The 21,213-nt window shown below is 37.2% G+C and overlaps 1 protein-coding gene and 1 long non-coding RNA gene across 21 annotated transcripts in view; one reads left to right on the forward strand and one right to left on the reverse strand.

Annotated features, from left to right (window-relative positions):
* LOC128850522 (uncharacterized) overlaps nucleotides 1–18,842 on the forward strand; it is a 68,667-nt gene extending 49,825 nt beyond the window's left edge. The window contains exons 3-4 of one of the 2 annotated variants that reach the window (XR_008447946.1): nucleotides 8,158–8,314; nucleotides 17,507–18,842. This is a non-coding gene — a long non-coding RNA (uncharacterized LOC128850522). Of the gene's footprint in view, nucleotides 1–8,157; nucleotides 14,695–17,506 lie in introns of those variants that run through there. The other variant, XR_008447945.1, reaches the window with a different exon arrangement.
* The window catches only part of PTPRD (protein tyrosine phosphatase receptor type D), a 928,191-nt gene that overhangs the window by 401,868 nt on the left and 505,110 nt on the right, over nucleotides 1–21,213 (reverse strand). The gene's annotated exons all lie outside the window — the stretch shown is intronic.

Raw genomic sequence — 21,213 nt, forward strand, 5'->3', positions numbered from 1 at the left:
CAAGGAGGAAGAGTTCAGCATCTCCCTCTCCACTTCCTGTCCTCAGGAAGCTATGGAGAGCAATGAGGTTTCCTTTTTTCCAAACCTGACAAGACCAAATTCCTTAGCCACTCCCCATAGGACATGCCTTCCATCTCTTTCACCAACTTTTTTGCTCTGTCTGGATACATTCAATTGCTTTCACAACCTTCTTAAATTGTGAGGCCTAGAGCTGCAAACAGTTCTCAAAGTAAGGCCACACAATGCCAAATATAGCTGGCTAATCCTCGCTTCTGACTGACTGTGTTTGATGACCTCCAGGATGCAGTCTGCCCTCTTGGCTGCCAGGGCATGCTGCTGACTCATATTGAGCCTGCTGTCAACTAGCATCCACAGATCCCTTTCTGCAGGGCTGCTTTCCACCATTCCTCCCCCAGACTGGACTTTTGCCCAGTGTTACTGCATCCAAGGTGCTGAGTCCGGCATCTGGACTTGTTAGATTTCATGCCATTACTCACCACCCGACGATCCAGTCTATCTAGACGCCTCTGCAAGACATCCTGTCTCTCAAGAGAGTCAACAGCATCTCCCAGTTTGGTATCATCAGTAAACTTGCTAATCGTGCATTCAAGTCTGGCATCTCAGTCACTGATAAATGTTAACCATTTGAATAACTAATGAAAAATGAAAAACAACCTACACCACTGAAATTGGAGCTTCTCCAAGCTCAGAGCTTCTGAAAACAAACAGCATGTTTAGAGTGTGAATTTATGGGCTTGATTTTACCTTTTTATCTACAAACCCATATAGGTGTAGAGCACTGTTCTGTTCATTGAAGCACACAGAGTGGACTCCGGAAGTAGATAAAAAAAATTGCAATATGTCTATTTTGGCTGCATATGACAAACAGAAGTAGGGGTTTCTTTAAGTCAAATCTGAGCTGGATCTGCAATAGTGGGCACTGGAGAGCTCACACAGGCTGTAGATCAGCCCTTACTCAGACTCACACCCACACTCCCACGGCACTACTCAATCACTATGACTTTTTAGTAGAACATGCCTTAAGATAAGGTTTGTAAAGAAATTATTTATATAGTAAGATATTTTGAACAGGTTTCTTTGATGGTCTTTGCCCCTTCCTCTCAGCCCTAGACAGTGGTCGTAACAGTACTTAAAACTTAGATATAGCTATTAAAGACTATTAAGAGTAACTAGTGATAGATAGAAAGACTCTAATTTTCATTCATCAAACATCTTTTTTTTTAGCTAAGCACCTCCCCCATCCCTCTCACCCCAGAAAAATACAGAGTGGTCAAGCATTGTAACAAGCTGCCTAGGGAAGTGGTGGAGTCACAATCTCTGGCAGTGTTAAAAAAATGTGTGGACATTGCTCTTCAGGGTGTGGTTTGGTAGACCTGATGGTGTTGGTCTGGCAGTTGGACTTCATGAAATGCTGTAAGTCTCGTGTGGTAAAGTTCACTGATTAAGGATTGTTTTTGTCCCCCAGTCCACAATTTTCAGTCCTTAACAGAACACAATTTCCCTCTGCACAGTTGTTTTGTTTCCATACTATCGTAACATAAAGAATACCTTGGGGTACATTAGAGGTGCTTCTAAGTGTCTGACATTCTAACTGTTAATATGGAGCATGTGGGGAGGAAAAGAGAAAGTCACAAAATACATTTGTGTAGGACCTGGTAAGAGAACCTGGATTCCCTGAATGCCTTATATGTGTTCCTTCTTAAATCTAGATAATCCTTTCCAGAGATAGGAACTTATTGAGTTTCTCCTGTGGAAAACTCATGCTAAGACATTTTGGAAGAAATCAGGAGGGCACAGTAGTTTTTCTCTACCTGGTCCATTTTTTAACATATTAGAAATCTTAATGAAATTTTAATGCTTAAATATTAACCTTGACTTTGCAAATAGTTGCATATGTAAAACCTCCACATGAATGTGTTTTGATCTGTTCCTTTGTGAGACCTATTCCTTTTAAACTTTGACATAATCTTTTTGACAGAAAAATAATAAGAAATTCCAATTTTTTAAAAATTACTCTAAAATATGCCAATCATTCATTTAGCTGCAAGATTTATTTTCTTCTGATGATATCTTGAAAAGTCAGAAAGACTGAGCAGCAGATTTGGCCAAGTCTGGATTAAGTATATTTGCCACAGCAGTAGAAAAGGAAGGCCAAATGTAAGTGATTTGCATCATTTACCCTCTCTGGATGAACAGAACATCACAGTTTCTAGAATCTGGTGCATTGAGATAAACTTTGAAAAGCGAAATAGGAGAGAGAACTAACTGGAAAAACACTGTACAACAATGCATCAAACTTTTGTTGTGAAAGACTCTTTAGTAGTACTGTATGAGTCTGTGTGTATGTACGTAGGTATGCTTTTCTCACCAAAGAGTAGGACATTTCTTTTTAGAAAGAATTTTCTTGTCCTGCGTATAACACAAATATGGTTAAGAGAGTAAAAGCCAGCTATGGGATCTCAGTTTTTCAAGACAGCTTGCATGAAATTTCTCAAAAGGAAATATAGTAGAATAGGAGCATGTTTTATTCATTCATAACCAGTCTGATTAAAACAAAATAAATTTCACTGATTGCATACTAAGTTTTAAAGTCTGCAGGAATTCCATCTAATTAATACTGCTCTTGGGCTTAGAAGAAAATATGTAAGGCTTAGAAGAAAATATGTAAGACTTGGAAGAGGGGGAAAACCAAGTGCAAAAAGCAAATATTGCAGAAGCAGAACAGAATATATAGTGAAATTGCCATCATGGTCCTTTGGTAAAATGTTAAAAGCAACTTAAAAACTTGTCTACCAAAGACTCCAGACAATATTAAAAATCTTTAAAATTCCTAGGAATATTCACTGAGATTAATTTGGTTTGCCTTACTATCTTTCCAGGCAAATTAAATTCAAGGTTTGGTTTCATTGGGGTTTTTTGAATTCTTTTCTGAATAATTTTTAAAGTAATGTAATAGAAGATAAAATGATATTTCTGAACTATATCTGAAGGTATAATCATACAATCACAAAATTGTTCAGATTGGAAAAGACCTTTAAGACCATCATGTCCAACCATAAACTTAACACTCCATGCCCACCACTAAACCATGTCCCTAAGGACCACATCTACATGTCTTTTAAGTACCTTCAGGGGTGGTGACTCAATTACTTTTCTGGGATGCTTTCCCAATGCTTGACAACCATTTTGGTGAAACACTATTTCCTAATATACAGTCTAACCTCCCTTGGTGCGACTTGAGGCTATTTCCTCTCCTATCACTTATTGCTTGCGAGGAGAGACTTATCTCCCACTCGCTACAACTTCCTTTCAGGTAGCTGAAAAGAGCCATCAGGTCTCCCATGAGCCTCTCGTAATATAAGGATTGTAAAATTTTCAGTGTGATGTTGTAAAATATTAAAACACATTGTGAAGAATTCCATGAGGATAACTTTGAGATTATATTTTACTAACCAAGAGAAGAATTTTTCATTGAAGAAATACAAAGCTCAGCTATTGAATTAAGCAGAGCCAGCTATGACATTTTAAAACAGCTGAATTCCTCATATCTCTCATAAAAACTTAGTGTCTGCACTATGGAGGAGATGCTTGGAGATAAACAGTATGCGTACAGCTGGTTTTGATGGAAGAAGACATAAGAGATAGATATGGATTTCCACTTGAGTTAGGCAGAATGAAGGTCCTCACAGAAAATTAAACAGGCTACAGTTATGTAAAAAACACTGCCAGGCACAAGGTAACAGGGGTGAAGCAAAAAAGGTAATTGTAGAAAATTCCTGGTTTGCTTCTGAGTAAAAATTCATCCTGTTTTCACCTTATACTAGGTACTTTACTAAGGAAGTTAAGACATAAAAGTAGTTCTGAGGTTTTTCCATGAAGAATACAGAGACATGGTATGAATTAACAACAGGCAGCTCCAAAAGTTAGCTGAGAAAGCAGGTAGTCAAAATTGTCATCTAGAGGTGCATCTTCTTAGGATTGGCATTAGCTCATATGTACTGCCTCTTTGACGCCATGCCTAGATCACCTATACACATACCAAACTCAGCAGATTCCTTGGCACACATGGTCTCAAAAGCCTTTTCCATGGTGGATTGCTTCATTTATTTTTATTAACTTTCAAAAGAATGGATTTCTTGGACTACTTGTATAGTTTCCCAAATGCCTGAAAATATTTTAACTTTTTAGTTCTAATTTATTTTGAATAGTTAGATGATACTATTTTGTGTCTAGACAAGTTTATATTTACGTACAAATACTGTTTGATATATTTAATTATATTTACACAAGAATTTCTTCTGAATGGGACAAAGAGTTAAGTTTCAACAACTCCTAGAATTGTTGGAATTTCCATGGAAAATAAATCGCTTTTTTAACAGTACTGTCTGATTGTTTTCTTGTTATCTTGCACTTTAGTCCTTTGTTTGCAGAGTGAGGATAAAATTGAGTAGTCTAAAAAGATATAAAAACCAAATAAGCTAATGATACAAGAGTTGTTTTACTGACTGTTCTGCCTGTGTTTTCATGTGGTAAAATATCATAACATTCTGTATTTTGATTACAATATTATCTACAAATGTTTTGCTGCAACTAACTACTTATTTTTCTTAAAAAAGAGTTTTGTTAGGATTGAAGGTTCATTTCTAGGGACCCAAGTATCACATTTGACTAGAAATCAAACCCATAGTTTATGTCTTTCATATTCTATGATAGTTTTTTTCTGTTGAAGAGTTTGTGGAAGAAAATACCGTATCATGTAGATGTTACAATGAAGTAGGATTCTGGAGTTCAAACTGTGATATAACTTAAAATTTTATTATAAGTCTGTTGGAACTGATACACTCATTTATTTGTGCTCTTTTACCCTGAATTCTCATGTTGACACTAACTAACAAACATAACTTCTTTTAAGAAGAAAAATAATACAGATTTATTAATTGGTGGACTTCTGTTATCATTTGATTTGTGTGAGCTTTCCTGGAATTATTTCAGTGATGGAATTCAGTGTCTTTAAATTAACTTTGGAGCCAAAGAGCACTCTAGGATCATTTTTAATCAATACATTTTTCTGACATTGGTAAAGAACTTAATTTTAAGATCTTACTGAACTGATCGATTTATTTTGCACAGCAGGATTTAAGATTTGCGTTTCTTTTTAAAGGGAATGAAGATTTAAAGAAAAATGTTAAAAGAGGGGCAAAGACAGGCCTATAGATTATAATGCTTCATATCCTCTTCTTACACTGCTGGATGAAAACATTACCTGCATTCCTTCTGTTCTACAAGAACTTCCTAGCATTTTCTATGAATATGGTGAAGTATCGTTTGTAAGAACGCCTTCAGTAATTTACCTCAGCAGAGCTGGATTTCTAGTAAGATGTAAGATTTTCACTAGGCCTGCTGTTAGCAGTCCTAGCAGCTGAAATAACAAACTTTTGGGCACTCAGGTGGATGCTTCTTGTGCAAAATGTGTGTGCTGGAAGAATGTGCCCATATTTTTTTCCCCTAACATTGTCAATTTTTCATAAAAGTTATCCACTCAATTTTTCATAAAAGACATCCTCTCAGAAATTATGTCTGTGTATACTGCTAGGTTAAATAGAACCACTGCATTCGCAACATATCTTTACATTTTGCTTAAGCTCCCAATCTTTCTCATTTTTTTCTCATTGATTTCCTTGCTTCTTGTTATTTACTCAATTCAATAATCTACTTGGATCATATGGTAAATCCTCTAGCCATTTTTTTTCTCTTGTGGTAATTTCAGCGAAGTCCATGGCTACTGTCTATCCTTAAATTCACAGCTGCATTGTCTTTGGACAGCCCTATTTGCATGCAAATTGCAAACTGCATACATTATGTTTCCTGGCTTTTAATCAGACTGCAATAAGAGTGCTGGAATATAGGTAGGCAAATGCAGGACATGTACAGGACGGACATTTCTTATTTAAGATGAGAATTATCATTGAAGCTCCTGGAAAGGGAATCAAACTCTGTGATGGTACTTGTTTTTAGACAGCCTACATTTTTTTAGACATTATACTGTTGCAGTCTAATCAGTGATTCTTTGACCATAGTTAATATCCAGAATCACCTAATACTCTGAAACAGTACACCTCTAATGTGGTGTGCTCTTCTTCCAGTGTAGGTATTGTTTTGCAGGCAGTTGCCACCTCTTATTTTTGCTGTTTCTTTTGTCATGCTAATTAAGCTAATTCTATGAGATGCTGTCTTTTGAATATGATAAAATCTTCACATATGTAGAAATAAAATTGAATGTTTCAAGTGTAGTTGATGGCAACGATCATCTCCTCCACATACTCAGTATCCCTTTTACATAAACTATATCTTCAGAGCTCACGGTTGACATGTTTTAGTAGAATGTTGGTGGGTTAGCAGTACTTACAAAGATGATGTAGCTCTGTCCAAAGTCATAAAGCATCAGACAAAAACATCAATAAGAAGCAAAAGAAAAGAAGTATATGTTCATTTGATGTGCTTTCCTATACCTAAGTGTGTTAAACATCTTGCATTTTCAAAAAGCACTTAAGAGTATTCTGGTGTTGTTTGAGAGCATATTTGTCTACACTGCAGACCACAGCATGGATATTAAGACAGAAATCATAGACAAATTCATATGTGCTATCTCAAGTACCAGGAACAACCCTACAATGACAGCAAAAGCTAAACACAGGCCAAAGAACTGTTTCAGGTGATTGAATGCCATAGTAAATTATGAGAGATAGCATAGGTAAACAGAGCGTAACTCATCTCGGTGGTGGAAGCACAACTAGAACAAAAAGAAGTGCAGCCCTCATAGTAAGCCCAGACGGCAGTATGGGGAGATGGGTGTTACCAGAGCTAAACTGAATGATTCTACTTCCATACCCTTGGCAGAAATAACACTTGTTCATAATTGAAACTGCATCAGGTCAGCAAAAGCTTAAAGATGACAATCAATGACCATACTATTTGCATATCTTTAGCTTTCACAGTGCACAAATAGATTTTGAAAATTATACTATTCTTCAAGTATGTGGGGTTCATTCACAAACTCATCACTAATATCAGCTTATATACTGTCAATATGGTTCTAGAAAGCCAACTCTTTATGAGGGGAACTACATTAAATATGTACTCAAATCAAGGAAAATATTTAGTCTTGCTATCATATTCACATTTTATTAACTTGCTTTTGTTAAATGGAGATAGTGAACTCGCTTTCACAAAACTCTACCTTAAAGTCGGCTAGTTGAAACTTTAAATCAGAAAAGCTCTTAATTACACACTTGGGTACATTTTTGTTCGTGATTGCATGTAAAGCTGCAAAACTAGTCCAATTCCTTGATTTACTGAATCTTTGAAACAATATCCTATATCTTTCAGGTATGTCTAAGAGTATTTATTAAAGATATAGTCTGTCTCTTTCTTTCTTTCTTTCTTTCTTTCTTTCTTTCTTTCTTTCTTTCTTTCTTTCTTTCTTTCTTCCTTTCTTTCTTTCTTTCTTTCTCTCTCTCTTTCTCTCTCTCTTTCCCTCTTTCTCTCTCTCTCTTTCTCTCTTTCTCTCTTTCCCTCTTTCTCTCTCTCTCTCTTTCTTTCTTTCTTTTAAGAGCTTTGCACGAATGTATGTTTAGAAGTAAAGCACTATCTTAGTCATAAATTAAGAAAAGTAAAAAAAAGAGAAGGAAATCTATGAAATTACAATCTTGGTTTTACTCCATGTGACGCATTAAGAATGACTGTGTCAAACCTATCCAGTGAACTGGTACTTATGGGGTTCGTTCTTCTTAATGATCAGCAACCTGTAACTGAACCATTTCTTTTTATAGTTCTGGAGTTTTAAGAAATATCTTGTCATGTCAGTGGGTATAGAATCTTCCACTTTGTGTACATGTCAAAACAACTCTGCAGAAACATGGAAAATTGTTCTGAATGAGAGGTTTGCCCAAAGGAGCACTTTACTTTGGATCCCTGACTAGAACTTGCTTCTGGGACTCATGTATTTTACATGACTAGGTAGTTTCAGGAATGATACATTAAATAAAGTCTATTTATTTTTTAGCACGTATTCCTTTTCTCTTTCGGTCAAGGAAGTCATTTGATGATTTTATGTTTTAAACATTTTTTTTTCCTCAGGATTCATTTTCTATGGCCTTCAGAGCCCGAGAAGAAACTGAAAATGATGGGATTCTCAAGAAAACAAGATTTGTGACCTACTTCAACCTTTGTTTTCATGCAGTACCACATTTCCATGTTCTCCATGGACACAAGATACGCAGAACTGCTAGTACCGGTACTTCTTTAGAATTATTATTCAAAGTTATTTGAAATGGTCTTAGAAAGTACGTCAGAACAGAAGGGCAATTAAACAGCAAGGATAGGATAACATGGAATATCAAAGAGTAGAATATTTAGGTTATCAATCCAGCAGAATAAATTTGGCAGGAATAGTGGGAGAACAAGAAGGCATTGCAAATTATATTGAAATACATATATTTCTACCTCCATGAAGTCCCACAGCATTGTCTTATAAACACATCATGTTTTTCTTTCACAAAAGAAGTTTGACTTTTAGACCACCGTTTAACATTATGTACTCTATGCTTCTGTATTGTCATATGACAATACACACATAGAGGTAACATTATTGAAGTATTTTAAGCATATTCTGATAAGACTACTGACACAGTTACACAAATGTGTAAGGGATTTAGTGGATGAGATTTTGGTATACTTCATAGTTACTACAAAATGTGGTTATAAAACCCAAAAATTATTTGCATTCTCCAAAGTTTTGTATGAAATACTGAAACGGATCTACGATGTATCCCTCTACTTCCAATCTACCTTTTGTCCTTTCTTTCTGAGAGGTCTCAGAGCCTATTCACTTCAAACAGTACACTCAAAACCCTTTGCAGGGTTATCCGATGACACTGTTGCTGTGCCTAAGGGTAATTAATATAAACCCTGTGTGTCATTGAATCTACAGACCATGAAACTTCACTGTGCTACGTATTAGCTAGTGGAAATGTCACCTCATTTTTAAAGAAGAATTGTGTCAAATTAACAACCTAAAAGTAGAAGTCTTCTTTCCAGCTTTGCTAGAGTAGATAATTTTTTATTTTTTTTGCATTATGCAGTCTATACTCTATCAGCATTTACAGTTTTAGAGGATTAGCTAGCATTAAGAAACTTATATTACATTGCAGGGAGGAAAAAAAATAGCGTATTGCTCTGCTTATATTAGTTCATATTTGTACCACAGGAGGCACAGTGAGTAATTTTCACAACCTACTTTTTGCTTCTCACTTCTGTTGAGGTTTCACAGTCATCCTTTAAAACAGTCATCCCTGCATAGTAACACAGAGCCCAAGACCACGTTCCCTACTTCCCATGTCCTGAAGTGCCACATCTACATGTTTTTTGAACAATTCTGGGGATGATTGCTCCACCAATTCCCTGGGCAGCTTCTTCAAATGCCTGGCCACTCTTTCAGCGATTAAATTTTTCCTAATACGCAATCTAAATCTTTCCTGGTGCAACTTGAGGCCACCCCCTCTCATGCTATTTCTTGTTACTTGGGAGACCAACACCCACCTCACTGCAACCTCCTTTCAGGTAGTTGTAGAGGGTGATAAGGCCTCCCCTCAGCCTCCTTTTGTCCAGGTTTACAACCTCAGTTCCCTGAACTGCTCCTCATAAGACTTGCACTCCAGACCCTCCACCAGCCTCATTGCCCTTCTCTGACACACTCCAGTATCTCACTGTGCCTGTACTAAGGAATCCAAAATTGAGCACAGTATTCAAGGTGCAGCATCACCAGTGCCACTTTGACTGGTCACCAACTGGATTTAGCTACATTCAGTGCAACTCTTTGGGCTTGGCCATCCAGACTGGACAAGTTATACATGAATGTCGGGTATTAGTTGCTTCCACAATGTATTGATAAGCCAGGGACAAATTTGTGGTATCTGATCCAAGCATGCCTGGTGGCAGAGAATTTTGCTGCTACTCCTGTCACATGACAGAGGGTACAACTTTGCTTGTTCTGAGATGGGTATGTGACTTAGAAGAATAGTAGTGGATGACCTTCAAAATCCTCCATGAGAGGCTGTGTTGCACACCTCTCAAGAATGTTTAGTGTCACAGGGTATTAAAGGATTCTTCACCTGTCATCCCAGGTGATCTGCAGCTTGCAGATGCAATTTATCCAGCAGGGTTCCCCTGCCTGAAGATTCTTTCCCCCCAAAGATTTAAAAGGGTTAAAGACTAATGAGAAGCAGGTGAATTGCTTCTGGTTACTGCTTGCCAATAATTTCAGCTTATCTCTTGTCATACTGGGCTTAGTGATCATGCATTATACAGCAGAAGTGCACAGGTAAATCCTTTTCCACTCCCCAGGAAATTTGTATTTGGTTGTCAGATTCCACCTCCACAGCAATTAATCTATTCCCTTGCCTCTCTTGAGCGTGTCTAAAAAATCAGCAGCTAAGAACAGTTAGCATGATTTTTTTTTTAATTCTGTGCAAGCTAGCTGCCAAACCACACTCTTCGTTACGAGGAGCAAATCAGGAGACATCTGTGTACATGTATAATAAAATCCATGCTTAACTGATCCTTCAGCACACATGCGGAATAACCTTGCTGTTTGGACACAATAGGTATGTTGATGAGGAAGAGGAAGTCTGGAGCACATGTCCTTCTCTGCTAATAAAAAGACTGCGTAGAGTACCTAGTAATAAAGGCTGGGCAGTGCTGAAATGCAGCATCACAACTAGCATTTCTGCAGGGAGCTGAAAAAGATGAGTCAAACAGTAATTAGTTAAAACAAATACCAGATGGTATCTGACTTTACAATGGTTTCCATTGTCAAGACTAAGATCACAATGATCCTGTAGATAAGGACAGGATTCAAACATCTTTTGGTAGTCCATCATCAAAACACTCTAGAGTTTCCCAGCTTTAAAAGTTCGTTGTGCCATGAAACATTAATGATAGAGATAGAAAAATCATTAAAAATTCTCTTTCATGCCTATTAATGACATAAATAGTCAACATAAAAGATTGCTTCTTACAGCCCATTGAAAAGGGGCAAAATCACAGTTGTTACATGTCACATGAAGCTGGAAATATTATATTCTTTTCCTCATTTTCACTGTGATTCTCATTTTAGTTCACCATCTTTTATAAAATACAAGATACTTCCACTAAAAAGACAGAAAAATATTTTATGTTTTAACATGAGAATTTTATTTTAATATCTCTTCATTTTAACATAAGACTGGCTTGCATTTATTTGAGTCCAAGGCTTGTAAACATTTACTTGCACGTTTAACTCTACTGCTGTTAAAACAGGAATATGCATACTCGTTAATGTCATGAATCACGGCAGCATCATGCTTTTATCTAAAAAACGGTGCAAGGAAACCGAGAATTTAAAGTACATTGTGTTCCAGGTAGTTATGCATCTATCTCCACAATATTCCTTTAAAATATTTATATTTTGGAGTTAGGAAAAGGAAATATGTGCATACCACGCATAAAGAGCAGAAGAGTATAGTATTTTTTATATTTTAGATATCTCTAGTTGATCAGTTTGCTATAACAGTGATCCTGGACAGCATGGAAATACAGCTCTACAGGGAAGGAAGAAGCCAGATGGGGCCAGAAAAGCTGTTTTCCGGTGAATCTCATATTTATTTCATCTCTTATCCATCACCTTTAGTATGATGTTCCAGTCCTGCTTTAAAATGTCATTAAGAAGTTTTACACAACATTTGGAACTGAAAATACTTATTTTTATATAACTAATGTGTTTTGATAAAAAAAATGTTCTGCTATATTTTGCTAGTTACTCTTACTATGTCATGGAAACTTCACAAATAAATATCTATGAATGTCATACTACAGTAATCATGCCCAGAATATGTGCAGGACAAAACCTGTGATGTGAATTAAACTTTGTCTTGCTGATGAAATGTGACTTTTTTTACACCACCAGCCATATCACTATATTTTAATCATTAATAATAATAATGATCTTAGTGGCAATAGATTTTTTTTTCTTCTCAGTGTTTAAAAGCTGTGTAGGGAATTAGAAGTTTGCCACCCAACCTCAGAAAGAGGTAGACAATAATGAACAAAATAATAAGGTTAAACGAACATGCAGAATACAAGCTGGTGAAATCCTGGTGTGGGTCTGAAGATTTCTACTTTCTGTGAAGTCCTCCTGAGCAAGACCAAGTAGTACACCCAAATCAAGCTGCAAATGGTAACACATGATACATCTTCAGAAGAAAAGGACCTTATCTCGTATTCTTACATTTTTCAGTGTCAGACTTGTAAAGGCACAGTCTTCCAGGTTAGGCCGTATCCAAGGCATACACTTCCACAGTAACGGGAATTGATGTCCTGAAGAACAGAAGTTCCAATGTGACTTTGTCTGATTCCTATCCTGAAAAAACATGTTTTTTTCAGCTTTGAGGAAGCTACTTGTAGGGTCTTACTTTGATTTATACCCTGCCTTATCACAGTGTTGGATCTGTCTGCAAAAGATGGAAAGGTTGTCAGCATCTGAATCACAGCTATGTAATTTAAGATATCCCATTGCTGGATTTTCTAAATGAAATCTTTAATAAACTTAGGCAAGCTTTTAACTCATTTATGCTCAGAATTCCCATTGCAAAGTAAACATGCTTTCTGTCTTCTTTTGAAGAAGAAGAAAAGAACCCCAAACCACTGCTGTTCGTTTGTATGTTGCTTGTGTTTCGGAGCAATAGTCAATGGCTGCCAAGGGAACCTCTTGGTATGAATGAAATCTCTTTGATTGAACTTATGCAAAATTAAGAAAATTGGCTAAATTAAAAGGAAATAATAAGGAAAAAGCTGTGTTCACCCATCATCAGGACTGACTTTAGGAAACTGGCAATAAAATTCTCCAAACATGCCATCTATAGTTTAGTCTGTAGGGATTCAGCTGCTTTCTGTTATGGATGACTTGGTCCTGGGTGTTAGTATGAAGATCAAAAATGTTGCTCCACTGAAGTGTTCCATGTCTCTTTGCTGGTACACAGTTTGCACGGGAGACAAACTAGAGAAATGAGAGGCAGACCTCAGAAGGATGAAATAGTGATGGGAGCTAACAGAGAGGTAAAATTTGGACTGAAAGCTGGTAGGAGAACGGGGGCATATTGGGATGAGTGGCTGTAGTGGAGAAATTTGAAGATGAGACTAGAGAAGAGGAATGGAATAAGAGCAGTAGAGAGAGGAAACAGGTAGCTAAGAAAAGGAAAGAATGCAAAGAATATGTTCAAATAGAGGGTAGGAGGAAAATACTTATTATTATCTTCCAAGGTCTTCAATAGCTGTGGGAAGTTCAAGTTTCATGTGCGTTTGTTGCCTCTTTTCTAAAGAAGCTTTCCTGAAACTTTTGGATTTTGCTATACCTGTGCCGGAGTTACACAGGCAGCCATAATAGGTGCTGTCCCATAAGAAGCGAAGGGATTTCACTAGCATCATGCAATCATTTTCTCAGCTTGAAACATCAGTTAGGGAATATCCATGATGAAGGTCTTCGAAATTCCGGTCTTGCCAATGTGATTCCACTTGGCATACAGTTTTAAATATTTTTCAGTTAATAATACCTCCCTGCCCCTCTTGCTACCTTTACCTTAAAAGTATATTACAAAAAATAGGAAACTTGGCAGAATTAAAGTTTCAGCCTTAATTTCTCCTCTTTACATTTTGTAAAATGGTAGGCTTTAATAACAATAAGATTAATAATTTTCCTCATCCTATTTTACCTGGCTTTTTGGAATAGATTACAAGAGAGACTGTAGGTGTTTCAGAGTAACAGAAAATATATAAGAAGGAAGAACAGCTAAGAGGCAGACAGAAAAAACCCAGAAACAATATTTCACATTCAAATATATGAAGCAACTAAATACCAAGCTCTGCAATTCCTGAAGTTAATTCTTACTGAAAATACTGAATCTAGAAAATAATTATGACACTGTGTAATCATGAATGAGCTCTCAGTCCAATAGGAAATAAACAAGGCTAATTAGAATGCTTTCAGGACTGACAAACAAGTGCTTTATATGTCTGTGATTTTCCCTAAAGTGTTAATCATTTTTATTTTATACTACCTCCTCAGACTGCTGAAATGTGAAGTTCATTTTCCCATGGGAAGTTATACTTTTAATGTCAAATGTAATTATGTATAAAGAAAAGGAGCCAAGAGAAAGTATCTATTCAGAGAACTAGGGCAGGCAGACTCTTACTCCCCTAACAGAAAAGAAGTCCAATAAGTGGATGCCATGTCCAGTTGTGAAATACTATCTGTATATGTGTGTGTCAAAAGATATTTATTATGTCTTTAGTTAATGTTTGTGTTTTCTGTTTTTTTGGTTTTAGTTACCAGAAAACAGGCCAGATTTATGTGTAAAAATGATCATTCAGCTTCTTAAATGAAATCTACCTAAACACTAATCCTTGCTGTAGTAAGATGTGATTCTAGCAGTATTTTGGGGAAATCATTCTGGCATAGTTTAAAACAGTACATTTAAAGTATATACTCTCAATAAAGCAACCATTAATTGCAATCCAAGCCTCTGTAATCTTTAAGTCTAAAATCTGGTCTTTTTCTTCAGAAGTCTGTATATTTCTTGAAAATACATGATACATGCCATTTTATCAGTATTGCAGACCCTGTTTTTTTGATACATAATGATTTGCTCAAGAAGTGATCAAAGGAGAATTCAAATGAATTATGATTTAATATAAGTCAAGTTTTAAAAATACGCCCAGTTGCACATGCATCCAAAAGACCAGTTTGGGAGACTGGCTTCAGATAAATAATACAATACTTGTAGAGCCTTCCATGAAAGATTAACTTTAAGGAAACCACCAAGGAAATTAAATACTTTAAACTATGTTTAAGTACCGTAAAGGATCTGACAGACTAAAAGAAAAAGCTCAATAAACCCTTGAAAACACGTAGTTAAGATTGCCCTTAACTAACCTTCCTGTTCACAGCAATGTGAGCTAGAGTGTCTTCCTTAATATGAAATTCCTTATTTTGTTAATTTAAGTCACACTTGTTCTGATGTTTACACAGAATTTTTGAGTATGCAATATTTATAAATAGACTCAAGTCCCACATGCTCAGCAGTTTTCTGTAACAGCTGAAACATTGTCAGGCTTTACCTCTGCAAATGTTGGCTTTACTCTGTTTTGAGGGCATGGTACTGTGAAATTTAAGTTTTCTGGGGCATTAAATTGATGTACTATTTCATAATGCACATCCCTCTAATACATAGTTTTGTTATCTGAATCAGATGATAGACACGGTCATATTACTATAATGTAAGATGAAACTATGATGGAAGGTGGTACTTGTGACAGACTCCATCGTTAGACAAAGAAAAAATATTTTCAAAGGTCTGATTGAACAGACACTAGATAGATAAGTCCCATATTTAACAATTCCTAAGGATGCCAAGTAAAATACAGAGTAAGTTTGAGCTATTTAGGCTAAGTGGTTTGCCTTTAGGACAGAGAAGAAAGAAGTGAAGAAAACATTTGACTGGAAAATAATAGTAGATTCTGCAGAGACTTGAATATGCTCCACTGTAAATTTCAGTGTAGGTAATTTACCTTAATTGAGACAGAAAAGATCTGTAAAAAAATGCCTTCAAACCTGAAGACTTCAGCTTACTCTCCCTTCAATAATATTTGAAAGACAGTCTCATTAATTAAAACCAGAAAAATAATTCACTGGACCAACCAAGGAAAAAAGTGCAATTTAGGGAGAGTGGGAATGGTTTCAGCCTAGCTATACATTCAAGATTAATGTTGATCCATGGCACAAAGTTGTAGAAGAAAACAGAGCACAAAACCTTAAAACTGGAAATTCTTGTACCACAGGTTCGTGTTCACTGTATCACTGTAGCCACAGTTCTATACAGTCATTTTGCCTCAGCCTTTTGCTTTTAAAAATTGTATGTCCACTCTGTATGTTTCAGTTCCGTTTATAAGTATGATAATAAGTGATTCCTGGATAACGAAAAATCAGCCAAATAAGCCTTACAGAGATAAAAAAATTGTAATAATTTTTTGACTGGCCTCTATTATTAGAGGGTTTGAGAATCTTTATTTTTATTATGTTTATCCTGCCTATTTCAAATTGTGGAATGTTTACTATTGTTCAGTCTTTTTCTGTAGAAAGTGAACACACAGATGACTAAATTCACAGTCCTGCTGCTTAGCAGAGTCATAGCCATAGCTGTTGAACCACTGGCTCCCATTCAGCATTAGATATGAATCTGGGTTCATGAATTTACCCATATTTGTTATAAGCCAGAAAACCAATATTAGTCTACTGAACATAGAGAATAAAGTGGCAGTAAAAATATAAAAGTCAAGAGCCTTCAAATGCCCACTTCTTCACCTCACAGTTTAGTAAAGCCAAATTGACAGCAGATATCACAATCTGGCAGAGGTGTCTCTCCTGAGCTCTTGTGTATTGTCCATGCCATCTGAGAGTTGGAGATATAGATGTATAGCTCTCCAGAGGTTGTCCCATGCCACAGGATTGTTCACAGGACTGTATGCTTATCTGTTGCATGTCCCCCATCTTGCCAGCATATCTGGGTTCTACACCAAGAAGAAGGAGCTTCCCCTTCATATTCTGTAGGCTACTGCAGACTGCCACAGGAATTTCATTACTGATATCTGGTCCAAACAGTCTGCCAAAGACCGTGATCCTGCCACTTTTCATGTATCATTGCTGTGCAAAGCCAGTAGCACAGCTACATTACCGGGTATGGCTGGCAATCTCGCCTATCCCTTAAAGGGCTGGCTGATGAATCTGAGCATGGAGCACGACGCTCTGGCTCACAAAGCCTCTACTAGTGCCAGGCATCCTTCAGCAACTACCACAGCAGCTGCAGAGCAGAGGTTCACTGTGCTTTTTGTTGCCACCAGTTCTTGCCATAAGAACTGTATTTCCTGACCTGGTTGCTGCTGTTTATTTATTGGATATTTTGTATTATCTAAAAAGTAGAAAAAAAGACTTGTCTGCGTATTAGAGGGATCAACTCCATGACACTCTGTGTTTACATCTTCAAGGATGAAAGTTTTTGTGTGGGAAGAACTAGTAAGTGTAGCCTGATGAGGTAGTGGATATAAAGGCCAAGACCAACTAAAATGTTCAAGACAGTCCACATTTTGTCTGAGTACTCTTCCTTGATTCTTTCATCTGGGATTTAGATCTAAGGGCAGATACTTGCAATTTTAAAATAAAAAACTATGACTTTAATACTTTTATTTTTTGTTTACTTGTAATGTCATCATAAATTATTATTTGTGCTTTTTACTTATTAATGTGGTTTGGGGGGCTGTAGTAAAATAAGGAACCATTTTGTTTTGTTAATCTGTACGTAAAAATTCTGTACCTGATTATCGTTTCACTGTTCTTTTATAGAAGAACTCCTGCATCTGTCTGCACACTTTCTTAAGCTTGTGGCTGTGTTGCTCAGGAAGAAAAATCGACTACATGGCACTTTTTGGCATAGTGAGAAAAAATTGTTTCAGTAGAAAGAAAGCACTGGAAAGGGAGAAATGGATTCTTTTCTGACAACCTGGCTGACAGGCAAAGTAAAAGTAAGAATTTCGCTGGTGTTAGAAGAGGAGGAGGAAGTTACCATTAACATAGTGTCCATGCTATGCATTGTCTGCAGGGCATTTAAATAAAATAAAATAAAGAAGGAAAGAACCAAGAAAACTTATCAATGTTGTCTATTCCTGTCAAACATGTGAACCAGCCATAACACCATACTTCTTCCTTGAAAGTGGCAAAAAGGGCAGTACATAGGAATGTAAACTCCAACAGAGAAATGGAAATGATATCAAGTATTTCTTTCACTGCTGCTGTTGAACAAGAAGCACTAATGACCTCTGATAAAAGAATACCCAAGTTCTTTTTGAATGAGTCAAGTGCCACTGATGAAGCCTACAGTCTAGTATAGCTCTTGGCTTATCTTGGTTTTGTAACAGTTTTGTTGTCCTTTGACCTTTGAAATGACATGCAGGGTTTCAAGGCGTTGCACAAGGTCACACGCATCTTCTGATGAAGACAAGCAATCCTAGGCTTATAGACACATTTTGGGAGAAGTCAAGGGATGGCCTGCCCAGTCAAGTGAATGTGCAAATGGTCAGCAGATTAGAACAAGATTCAAGCCTCAGGCTGTCCATCAACCATCGGGCAATTAAACACCTGGGAAGCCCTGAGTCTGGATTGATAGAGAGGGAAACAATAAAAGATAACTGGAGCTTGTGAGATAATCATCTTTTATGACAATGCTCTGATGTTGCAGAGTGTCCTCAGAACAAATGGAACAAAGCTCCAACGGCCATGAATCTCCAGCTCAGAATTTTGGCATGTTCAGATTTGAATTGCCAAAGGTAATTTCTGCTTACTCTTTAACAGTTCTATGTGGACACTTTTCAGTCTGTTGCACAGTTTATGTCACCTTGCTTTTCCATGGATCTAGGGGTTCACACAGAATTACAAACAGGGATTTTAAGAATGAAGTTGATGCTTAAAGTGAAACATCACTGTTCCTTGAAGTATTGAGTGAAAGCACTGAGGTTTCTTTCTTGACATATTAAAACTGTTGCTCAGCTGACACATAACCAGGTAGATACCAAGTTTTTTTCAGCTTTACTCCTTAATTTTTAATATTTACTTTATAAACTGGATTGTTTAACTTACAAGCATTATTTTATACTAAAAAAAGAGCAATGTTCTAATTATAAAGAATGTACAAACTAAGGCATACCTCTAGATAACAAGAAAAATGAAAAAAATCTGTTTAATTTGATGTGTGATACCTGTAATAGAGTACTAAAAATTTCAGATAATTTTCATTAATAACTTAACCTTTCTACTCATTAAACATATACAGGATATGCAGCATTAAATGAACATTATTTATTTATTATGGCAGATTGATTGACTTACTGAATCGTGCTTTAAACCAAGGAACTTGGGAACTGGGGTCCAAAGCTGTGACAATTGTGTACACACAAATAACAGGGTGTATAGAGGCACCTATTGGAGGAGTGGGGAATGCCTCCCAACCCTCCAAAAAGTTTCCACTGAAGTGGTGAGATAGTTCACAATCTACACCATTCTACACCAAAACCAATGTGTGTAGTACGAGTAACAAACAGGAAGAGCTCGAAACCATTATTGCAGCTGGAAATCTATGATCTGATCCCTATCACCGAAACTTGATGGGATGAATCACATGATTGGAGTGCTGCAATCAATGGCTATAAGCTGTTCAGGAGGGACAAGTTCTGGGAATTTCTGTATATGTTCAGAAGGTATAAGGAAGGAAAGCTGAAGGAGTTGTCCTTTACGTAACAACAAAGCATCAAGTGCCCTCTATGTAAAAAAAACCCAACCAACTTTAATTTAAAAACAGCAATGCGCAGCTCTAGAGCTTTTGGGTGAAAATTAGAGGCCAAACCAGCAAAGCAAGTCTTATGGTGGTTGTTTACGAAAGGCTACTCGATCAAGGAAGGGAAGCTTGTGAAGCATTCTTTTTCAACTATACGAAGCATCCTGTTCACACGCTTTTATCTTGATATCTGCTGGCGAAGCGGCACAGCAAGCTGCAAGCAGTCTAGGAGACTCTTGGAGTGCACTGAGGATAAATTCTGAATCCAGGTGATAGACAGCCCAAACAGAGGTGAGTCTGTACTGGACCCATTGCTCCCCAACACAGAGGAACTTGTTGGAAAGGTCAAGACTGGTGGTAGCCTGGCCTGCAGTGATTGTGCCGTGTTGGAATTGACAGATAAAAGCCAGGTGACAAGTATGGTCAAGACTATAAATTTAATAAAGCAAACATTAATCTAATTAAGAAACAGGCAAGGAAGGCAGGAGACCAGCATGGCTGAATAAGGACATCCTGGTCAAACTGACATATAAAAGGGAAACGCGTAGGATGTGGAAGCAGGGGCATATATCCTGGAAAGAATCTAGGAAGCCTTAGAGCGTAAGGGTGGGATCAGGAAAGCTAAGTCACAACTAGATCTAAATTAGTTAAGAGATGTGATGACTGATAAGAAGACCTTTTACAGATAAGTTTCTCAGAGAAGGAAGACAAAACAAATTTTATCCTTGCAATAAATGAGGCAAGATATCTGGTGACAACCGATGTGAACAAGGCTGAGGTACTCAAAACTCTACAATAATGCTGGGGAGGGACTTTTTACAAGGGCATGCAGTGATAAGATGAGGGAGAGTGGCTTTAAATTGGAAGGGGGTAAGATTTAGATTAGACATTTGGAAGAAATTCTTCATGATAAGGGTGATGAGGCACTGGAAGTTGCACAGGGGAGTTGTGGATGCCCCTCCCTGGAAGTGTTCAAAGAGAGGTTGGATGTGGCCTTGAGCAGCCTGAACTAGGGGGAGGTGTCCCTGCCCATGGCAGAGGGGGTGGCATTAGGTGATCTTTAAGATCCCTTCCAACTCTAACTATTCCATAATTCTATGATTCTAACTCAAGCTGAGAACTGGAGGAAAGAAGTCCCACTTGTAGGCTAAGATGAGTTTTGAAACCACCTGAGGAGCCTGAATGTACACAAGTCCATGGGACCAAACAGATACATCCCAGGGCCCTGAGGGAATTGGCAGATGTAGTTACTAAGCCACATTTCATTATATTTGAAAAGTCATGACAGTCAAAGTCCCTGCTGATTGGAGAAAAAGGAATATTGCATCCATTTTTAAAAAGGGTAAAAAGTATGACCGCGGAAACTACCAACTGCTCAGCATTGCCTCTTGGCCTAGTAAGGTCATGGAAAAGACGTTCCTAGAATCTATACCAAGGCATATAGAAGACAGAATGCTGATTAGAGACAGCTAACATAGCTCCACCAAGGACAACTAGTGCCTGCTTATTATAAGTTGGTAATTGCACTGGGTAAGGGTGATGGATAAGGGAAAAGCAGCTGATTCTACTTTGATATCTCTGAGGCCTTTGGTGTGGTTGTGCATGACATCCATGACATCAAGATATGTGGGTTTGGTTGGTGCACTATTTAATGGATAAATTTGACTGGAGGAGGGCAACAAACTTGGTCAAAGAGCTGGAACAGCTCTCCTATTAAGAAAAG

The sequence above is a fragment of the Cuculus canorus genome, chromosome Z (assembly GCF_017976375.1).
Source record: "Cuculus canorus isolate bCucCan1 chromosome Z, bCucCan1.pri, whole genome shotgun sequence".
NCBI classification, from domain to species: domain Eukaryota; kingdom Metazoa; phylum Chordata; class Aves; order Cuculiformes; family Cuculidae; genus Cuculus; species Cuculus canorus.